The sequence below is a fragment of the Denticeps clupeoides genome, chromosome 4 (genome assembly GCF_900700375.1).
Source record: "Denticeps clupeoides chromosome 4, fDenClu1.1, whole genome shotgun sequence".
Lineage (NCBI taxonomy): Eukaryota > Metazoa > Chordata > Actinopteri > Clupeiformes > Denticipitidae > Denticeps > Denticeps clupeoides.
Window position 1 is genome coordinate 14,455,900 of NC_041710.1, and position 8,421 is coordinate 14,464,320.

Genomic DNA, 8,421 nt, shown 5'->3' on the forward strand with positions numbered 1-8,421 from the left:
GTAAGGTGTTTATAGAGTTCATAGCGAGATTGGCAGAATTTCCACCCAAATGAACAGTTTTAAGATCTACTTTGCGGATGAAAAGTGGTGTACAAGAAAGAAAGTGCAGTGATTGTCATTGTGAAACACTGCAGCACATGGTGCACACAATGAAATGTGTCCTCTGCTTTTAACCCATCGCCCTTAGTGAGCAGTGGGCAGCCACAACAGGCGCCCGGGAGCACCTTGGCAGATCAAATGCTGCTAATGTCCCTAGTACACAGGGTCATCACACCACATAATCTGAAGAAAATTCAGATTATCAGAGCTTTAATTCAAGCACTCTAAAAGTGGAACTAGCAGTGTATTGCCTTCCTCCATCTGTGTTTTGTCTTCTCCTCTCCTCCAATAGGATAATTTGTTTGTTTGCATGTAGAACTGGGGAAGTGCCTTGCTGTGGCAGAGGTAGTGAAGGCCGCCTGAAGACATCATCCATGATGAAGCTATGAATTCTTCAGTGAGGAGGCAACGCAACAATTTAAAATGAGGACACTTCCTCCCTCAATCTTTTCTTCTAGACACTCACATCCCTATTTTAATCAGAGGCAGATGCTAAGTCTTTGTTTCCTCTCTTATAAGGTGAAACATGAGCTACTGATGTGCTGCCATCCCTCCAGACTGGAGCCCCAGATCACAATAGTGGCTCCAGAGCCTGCAGCGTTCTCACAGACTGAACACCACTGGGGCCAGATGTAAAAACACAAATCCTGTTTTCAGAAAGCCTGGCTAAACTCCTGATAAGCAGAGAATGCCACCCAGGAGAGTGGGACAATAACAAGTTTCTCCCAAAAAAACCTCAGCACATTTTCATAATGTGAAAACCATTATGGAAACCATGACTGGACTGCGAGTGTGTGAGGGGATCACGTGCATATCTCGCGCTGCAGCCGTAAGTAGGACATGACGGCATCTGAACCCGCTGCCTGATCAGAGGCAGTAGCACATCCCCACGGAGATCACACCGTGCTTAGCAGCGCATCAGCTCTGGTGACGTGGGGTGGTAGTAGCCCAGTGGGTAACACACTCGCCTATGAACCAGAAGACCCGGGTTCGAATCCCACTTACTACCATTGTGTCCCTGAGCAAGACACTTAACCCTAAGTTGCTCCAGAGAGACTGTCCCTGTAAATACTGATTGTAAGGTGCTCTGGATAAGGGCGTCTGATAAATGCTGTAAATGTAAATGTAAATGTGGTTGTTTACAGTCTTCAACACCAACCACAGGCCAAACAATGATCACTGAGCTGCAATTTCCCCAAACCCCTGCTTCATGCACAGTTGCCCCGTTTGTTCAGTTTGCCATTGCAGCGTTTAAATAATCCTGTATTTTAGCCATACACACAGTAATGTGCACATTAGACAACAATAATATTGAATATTGTATTGTATTTGAAATATAGATTTACAGTTTGTTATTGCCCTTTTAGTTTCTGCCCTTTTTAAATGGTATTATATTTAAAGAGAAAAGGACAAAAAGTCTCCACAACTCTGATTTCCTGCAGTTCTCTGAGCCCCAGTCCATTATTGTGGGTAGGCGGTAATAAAATATCTTTTGCGAGAGCCTGACCATTTCTTTTTATTAATTTATTTATTTTGTAGATTTGATAGTTTGTTTCTAAAATCTGTCACTTTTTAAGAATGTGTAGCACCTTAAGACAGTTCCCTTTTGAATAGTTACTATTTGGAAGATTAAAAAGCTTTAAACATTTTCACAGCACTGTATTTACTATACACATTCTAAAAATAGAACAATATATTTTCACACATTTTAATGTATTTATTCTAATGACTTTGCCACTCACAAAAGTAAATACGCTGCAGAGCTGTCAGAGAGCAAACATTCATCCACAAAAGAGATCTAATTCTGATTAGAATTAACAGAATTTCCCCCGAGAAGATTTCACTTTAGGCCTCCAGTGCGGTAGTACAGTTTTGAAACTGAAGCAGGCTTTTAAATTCCTGCTGAACTTGTAAGCATGACGGGAGAAAACCCCGTTTGTGATAAATGGTTCTCAGGAAGACCCTGAATCAGACACTAGGATTAGCCACAGCACATACACTGAAACCGTACGGGTTCTCAGTATCAGTAAATTACACATTTAAATCCAGTTAGCTTCTCGATTATGTTGAGTATGAAAGGTTTCAAAAGTTTCTAAAAGGGCCGTATATCCTCAGAGCTATCCACGGTATTACAAATAATGCCAGTGATTCATATACTCTCTTTTTCATCCTTGAACATCCAAGACAGCGATGCAAGCTCCTTATTTTGTTCCCGTCTTCTAGGTCTGGTGTCTCGAGTCCTTCTCCAGCTCACATAAAAAGTCACTTGAGTGCTCCTTCTCCCAGAATAGCAGTAAACAATGGGACATTCGGCGAGATGCTGCTGGTTAAATAATTCAAATGCTCCACACAGCATCGGAGGCGAGACAGGAGACAGTGGCTTCCCCCTCACCATTTATAGACTGATGTTGCCACGGTGCCCTGCAGTGCTCAGGACTTGAGCAGCTGGACCGTTCCCGGACATTCCCGCCATTACATGTCTGAGGGCGGGTCCAGGATAAAGTGGATGACAGCAGGTTCACTGCAAACCCCAAATCACGCAGTAAAAAAAGCTTGTTTAATTAAGTGGAGCTGCAATATAAAATGTTTACGGGACTCTGACAGGGAGGAGCTCAGTGTGGGACATCCGGCAAGACCATCCAATAAACTGGGGCAGCATGAGGAAGTTAGCTAGTTATTTAAAGTTGGAAGATAATTGGCTCCCATTGATCTGTCTGGCTACGAAGAATACTTTAAAGTGCATTGCTGTTTGCATGATCTTGAATCTTCATCCTCGGGCCATTAAAATTGTTGTCCGCTTCAAAAATAAAACCGATGGTACAAGACATGTTTCTGACTGAGTCTCCCTGATTAATGTGACTCTGCTGCTGACAAGTAGGTAACTTTGTGCCTCTCAGCAGCAGCAGCAGGGTTTCCCAGCATCGGACCAGGGGAACCACTGCCCTGTGTAATTTTCTATTTTATTAACTCCACACCCAGCCCATGAGTGGGACATGGGGTGCAAGGTTAGAGTAGTGGTAGCCTAGTGGATTACAGACTCCATGATTTCATTTGCTTTTTCCAGGGAGAGGTGGAGCTCTGTGGCAGCACCTCGGAGTAGAGCCCGATCTCTCCCAGATCCATCTACAGTTGTAAAAAAAAATACTATTTTAAAACAAGCCTACTACATATCTTTCAAAGATTATGCTATATAGCACTAAAAGAATGCATTCTTATTCATGATATACATATGGAAAAATGGAAGGAAATTATGCACCCAATGTATGACATTGTTGTGATGCCATAATATAATATACTTATAGAACCTTAAAGCTTTTCTTGTAAAACAATAAAGAAAGCCTATCTGTGGATTTTTCAATTACTGAAAATTATTCAAAAAATGACCAATGATGTTTCTCAATATGAATGATAAGGAGGGGAAGAGCTACCTGGTCCTTCCCTGGTCCTCCCCCATGACAACTCTTCCCTGGGATATTACTCTTGTCGAGATAATTTCCATCAAAATAATTTTACATTTTTTCTTGTGAGCATCAACGTTAAATCTGTGATCATGACAAGTGGATTTCATTTGACTGCTCTGAGTTTTCTTAGACATTGGTACGGTTTTTACAGCAAAATGTCATGCCCACAAAGACAGGAAAACGTGCCATAATCCACAAAATGTTTTAAGTAGATAAACAGAGGAACACTGCATGTATCTGTAAAATGAGTACATGTAATGAATGAATTTAATGAAAGCAGGGAAATCCTGCACCATTTGGAATGACAGGATTCATTCCCATTCTTAAATCCACTGAAACCTCCTCAGGTAAAGCTTCTGTGTGCGAATTTGGCGGCGCAGGTGTGCATGAATTTGTGTTGTACTAGAAGTGTGTGTGAGAGGGAAGCAAAGCATTTTGCTGTTCCCCTCTGCATCCTGCTGAAATCAGACCAGCACCTTAGTGAAAGTGGCAGCAGAAGCCCCAGGTGCCATGCTGAGGCTGGCCTGCATTATTAAGCAGTGTGAAGCGTAGGTCCTGAAAAACGGCAGGAGACAGCGCGTGTGTGAGAGAGAGAGAGAGAGAGAGAGAGAGAGTGAGGTGGTGGTGGGGAGAGGGCACCTCATGAATAAATCATGTGGAGTTTCGGGGTAATAAACGGGAAACAGTTGCCGCTTCCACATTTGGATGCTCACTTAAAAGGAGCCATGCAAAATCCATTAAAACAAACATTAAGGACGGACAGGGAGCCTCAAAAGACAGTCCCCCTTTCTTCTGCCGTTACCTCCGCTTTTCTACTCCCCTAAATTGGGTTACCACCTCCATCTAGCAGTAGGACAGGGTTTTATCTGGCTTCACAGTGTGATGTGCTTGTGTCTACCTGAGGCTGCACACTGAAGAAGCATCAAGCCCCATCAGACAAGAGTCACTCACACACGTGCAGCAGCCGGTTTCTCTGTCTCCTCTACAGTGAATCCATTCCTGGCTCAAAAGCAGTCAATGTTAAAAATCTCTTTCAACCTTCGTATGCTTATTCCAGGTCAGGTTTATGGGGAAGCAGCACTTCACAGCGGACATTAACCCACACGTTAACTACAGGCCAGAAGCGTGGGCACTCGTACGTGAAACTCGTAGATAAGAGGATACATCCATTCAATTATACTTAGAAAACACTTAAGTAATCAGTCGTTTACCTCAGATTTTTCTATGTTTTCTTAATGAAATATTCACATTTGGGTGATTTTGGTTCTTTTCTGGATATTGAAGTGATATCGGTTATTAAGAAGATGTTGATCTGAAGGAGATAGACAATAGTTCTCAAATTCTGGAGATTCTATTAAATCACCGGCCACCATCAACCACTGATCTGTTAATGGCTGAATGGATGTCCAACCACATGCACTGATTTAAATAGAGCTGTATCATTTATCATGCCAAACTCAGATGTAAATACTGATATTTGTGCGTTTCCTGCCTGAAGGAAATTGCTGCTGATTGCGGTATGGCCCTTCTAAAGGTTATGCCAGTACTGGCTCAATGACAAACACTCCAATTACAACAGAAAAGAAGGGAGAGTGCTTGAGAATGAACGCCAAGGTCAGTCAGCATCATCAGCAAAGGTTGCTGCCCTCGACTCAGGGAAGGGTTTTTGCTGGGGATGGGCGGTTCAGGGCAGACTGCATCGTCTGCATTTTCCCCCCTTCTTCTTTTGAACGATCAAGCCTCTCAGACTGGAGCCACCGATTCCCAGGATGCTCAGGTCAAATGGTGGTTATAGGTCTGCGGTGCGGTCGACGCCAGCCTGCTGCACCCCAGCAGTGCCGTCTCCCTGAAACATCCTCAATGAGTTGGGTCAGTGTGGCGGCACAGCGCACTCCTGCTTTGCTTTAACAGCCTCTGTGTGTGTGTGTGTGTGTGTGTGTGTGTGTGTGTGTGTGTGTGTGTGTGTGTGTGTGTTGTAGTGGCTGCAAATAATGACACTTGAAACCACCCAGTCATCAGAGGAATGTGTTTCAGGGCTGAAATGTAACTCATGCTCTGACACCTAGGTCTACAAGCCGCAGTCCATGTAAATCTCCTCACCGGCGTTGAACTGGCAATGAACTCCTTCCCTTGAATTTATGCTTTTACCCTTAAGGCTTTACATTGTTTCTGTTTTCTTCAATAATTCATTCTGACTTTGGCTGCCAAAAACGAGAAGGAATAGCCGTGGCCACCCCTCTGGCTGTCACCTCCTACTGTCTGCTGCTCACTTCCATGTTTTCATTGGGATGGCAGACACATCAAGATCGGTGTATCATCACCAGTGTTATTACATGCAAATTGCTTCTTAAAAAGGGGCAGAAAGGTAAATGTGGCTGTCTGGCTCATTTAGTTCTGGTCATCTTAGGTTCACCACTGAGATTTGAATAGCAATTTTGTGTAATTAATCATCAGTTTCAGCCTTAGATGATTAGACATGTTTGATGAGAGTGAAGGCATTTGAGCGTGAATATGCAGTAAACCTGTAGTTTCCAAGCAGACAGAGCATCCCAGGCCACTCTGTATTTAAAGTGAAGACATGGTTGCACACCCCATGGCTGCTCGGATCCAAACTGAATGCGCTAACAAGGTCCAGCACAATGCAGCTGCACTGCATTTGACAGATCTTGGCCACACCAGTGGTGCCCAGAGTATTAAAAACTGCCACCCTGCAGGCCTGTTCTCTACAGTGGCATCGTGGAAATGTACAAAACCTAATTATTGGAGATTTCATAAATGACTCCTTGTTTCAGATATGATTCATTTAATATTGATGTGCTATACAGCTTCATTTGAGCTACTCATTTAAATAAATTCAATTACTGAATCAATTAATTTGATTCCATTAAGCACAAGCATTTTATCTGTCAGTCTATCCAACAGCCCTGCTAGTTTTAAATACCTGCTTAAAATGAGCCGTTTCACTAAGATGACGACAAATCCATGTCTTCTGTAATGAGTCGTTTTATCCTGTGGGGTAACAACGAAAGCACAGTGCAATAGGGTATGAGCATCCTTCCGCTGCTGGCCTGCTTTTCACAAGCAGGGGCTGGGCATCGTGCTCAAACTAACAAAGAAACTGCAAAAGAACCTGTTTTAGACTACTAAAACAGACACTTCGGAGAAAGACAGCAAGACAAGGAATCCAAAGTACAGAGTCGGCATTTGATAGAAAAGTTCTAAATCAAGGCAGTATGAGAAATAAACAGTGCTGTTGTTGCTGGTGATGGTGAACAGTTTAGGAATAAGACAGCAAATGTCCTGCAGTTACCCAGGAAGGAGGACATAAAAACAACATATATATTCAAATGTGTATACAATTGTGTAAAAATGCATCATTATATGGACAAACATGCAGTGCCGTTAGAGAAATGCTAAAATGCCCTCTATGGGAACGCATGACTGATTACTGCTGTAAAGGTTGGGTAGCATGGGTAGCCGGCATTTATCACCTACCGGAAACAGTGTTTCTGAAAATGTTTTTCCGAATTGGTCTATTACAGCTCCTCAGTAGTTGCTGCCTGGTAAACATAGCGATGTGCATTCCTGCATTAGCTCAGCCCAGTACGCACATGCATCTCAGGAGATGTGTTGAACAAAAGTCATCTGCGAGATTTATTTCTGCGACAGTACTACAATGCTGCCCCCCTGCATGATTTGTGAGGACCATTATTCATTTTATTATTATTTTCATCAGAGGGTTATGAACACATATGTTTACAGACATACACTCGTAATCATACCATTTGTCTGCTGGACAGCAAAGCTGTAATTATGAAATCTCGTTGATACAAACCTCAGCGGCTCAGTGTTTCACCGTGCTGCTGCACACTGCGATGTGATCAGCAATATTCATTAGTGCTCATGACTTTATTCTACCAACAGCTATTTTATGGTGGAACACGGATCCATACTGTAAACTACTGTGGGTCGAAACACAGGGCAGTCTTCGGCACCATTGTTACCATTTCATCCTGGGATGCAAAATGGCCCTGAATTCGGAAGCAGAAACACGTTAATATGAAAACCCTGTTTTCAGTGTCATGTTCAGCCCAGTGAAATAGTTTCTACTCCCATTTACACAATAAAAGATGCATTATGGTGCGTTTTCTAACATGAAAGATGACTCTTGTTTAACCTGAGTGTCGGAATGAATGAGGAGTCAAATTACAGACCATCAGCTTAGTAAAATGTGTTAAGGTTATGCCGGCTGATACGCAGATCAATGGCTAAAATGGTCAGGATTGAAAGAAGCAGGAAATGTTAATCTACCATAAAGGTTCTTCTTGTACTTGTGGTAACAGAACAACAGTAATGAACCAGCTAGCTCCTATCAACTGATGGACTGGGTCCTAAGCTTCCACAGCTATTTTCTTCTGTCTTTGCTGGTGTGGATGTAGAGAATGCCATACTTGCTACTCTATTGCTTGCTATTTGATATTAATGAAAGTCTAATGCATCCAAGCGGGGAATTTCTATTTGAAGCTGGTCGCCATCCTATCACGTTTTTCATCCCAGCATGCCTGCTAATTATATTTCATCCTACAGGAATTAAATGAACGCTCTGCATTATCATATAGAGCGGAACGCATGCATAGGCCATACTTTCAGCTGAGTGTGTAATTTGAATGCAATATTAGGTACTGCTCATTGTTGGCCCTGCACAGCTTATTGTCAGCCCATTGTTTATAGAAGATTGTATGCATGAAATGCATTTTCCCCAATGAGGGCCAATAAAGGAACTGAAAGAGAACTGAAGGGGCGGTGGAGGAATGTCCTGGGTGTCTTTTAACACCTTTAGAGGCACAGCACCAATGTGCCT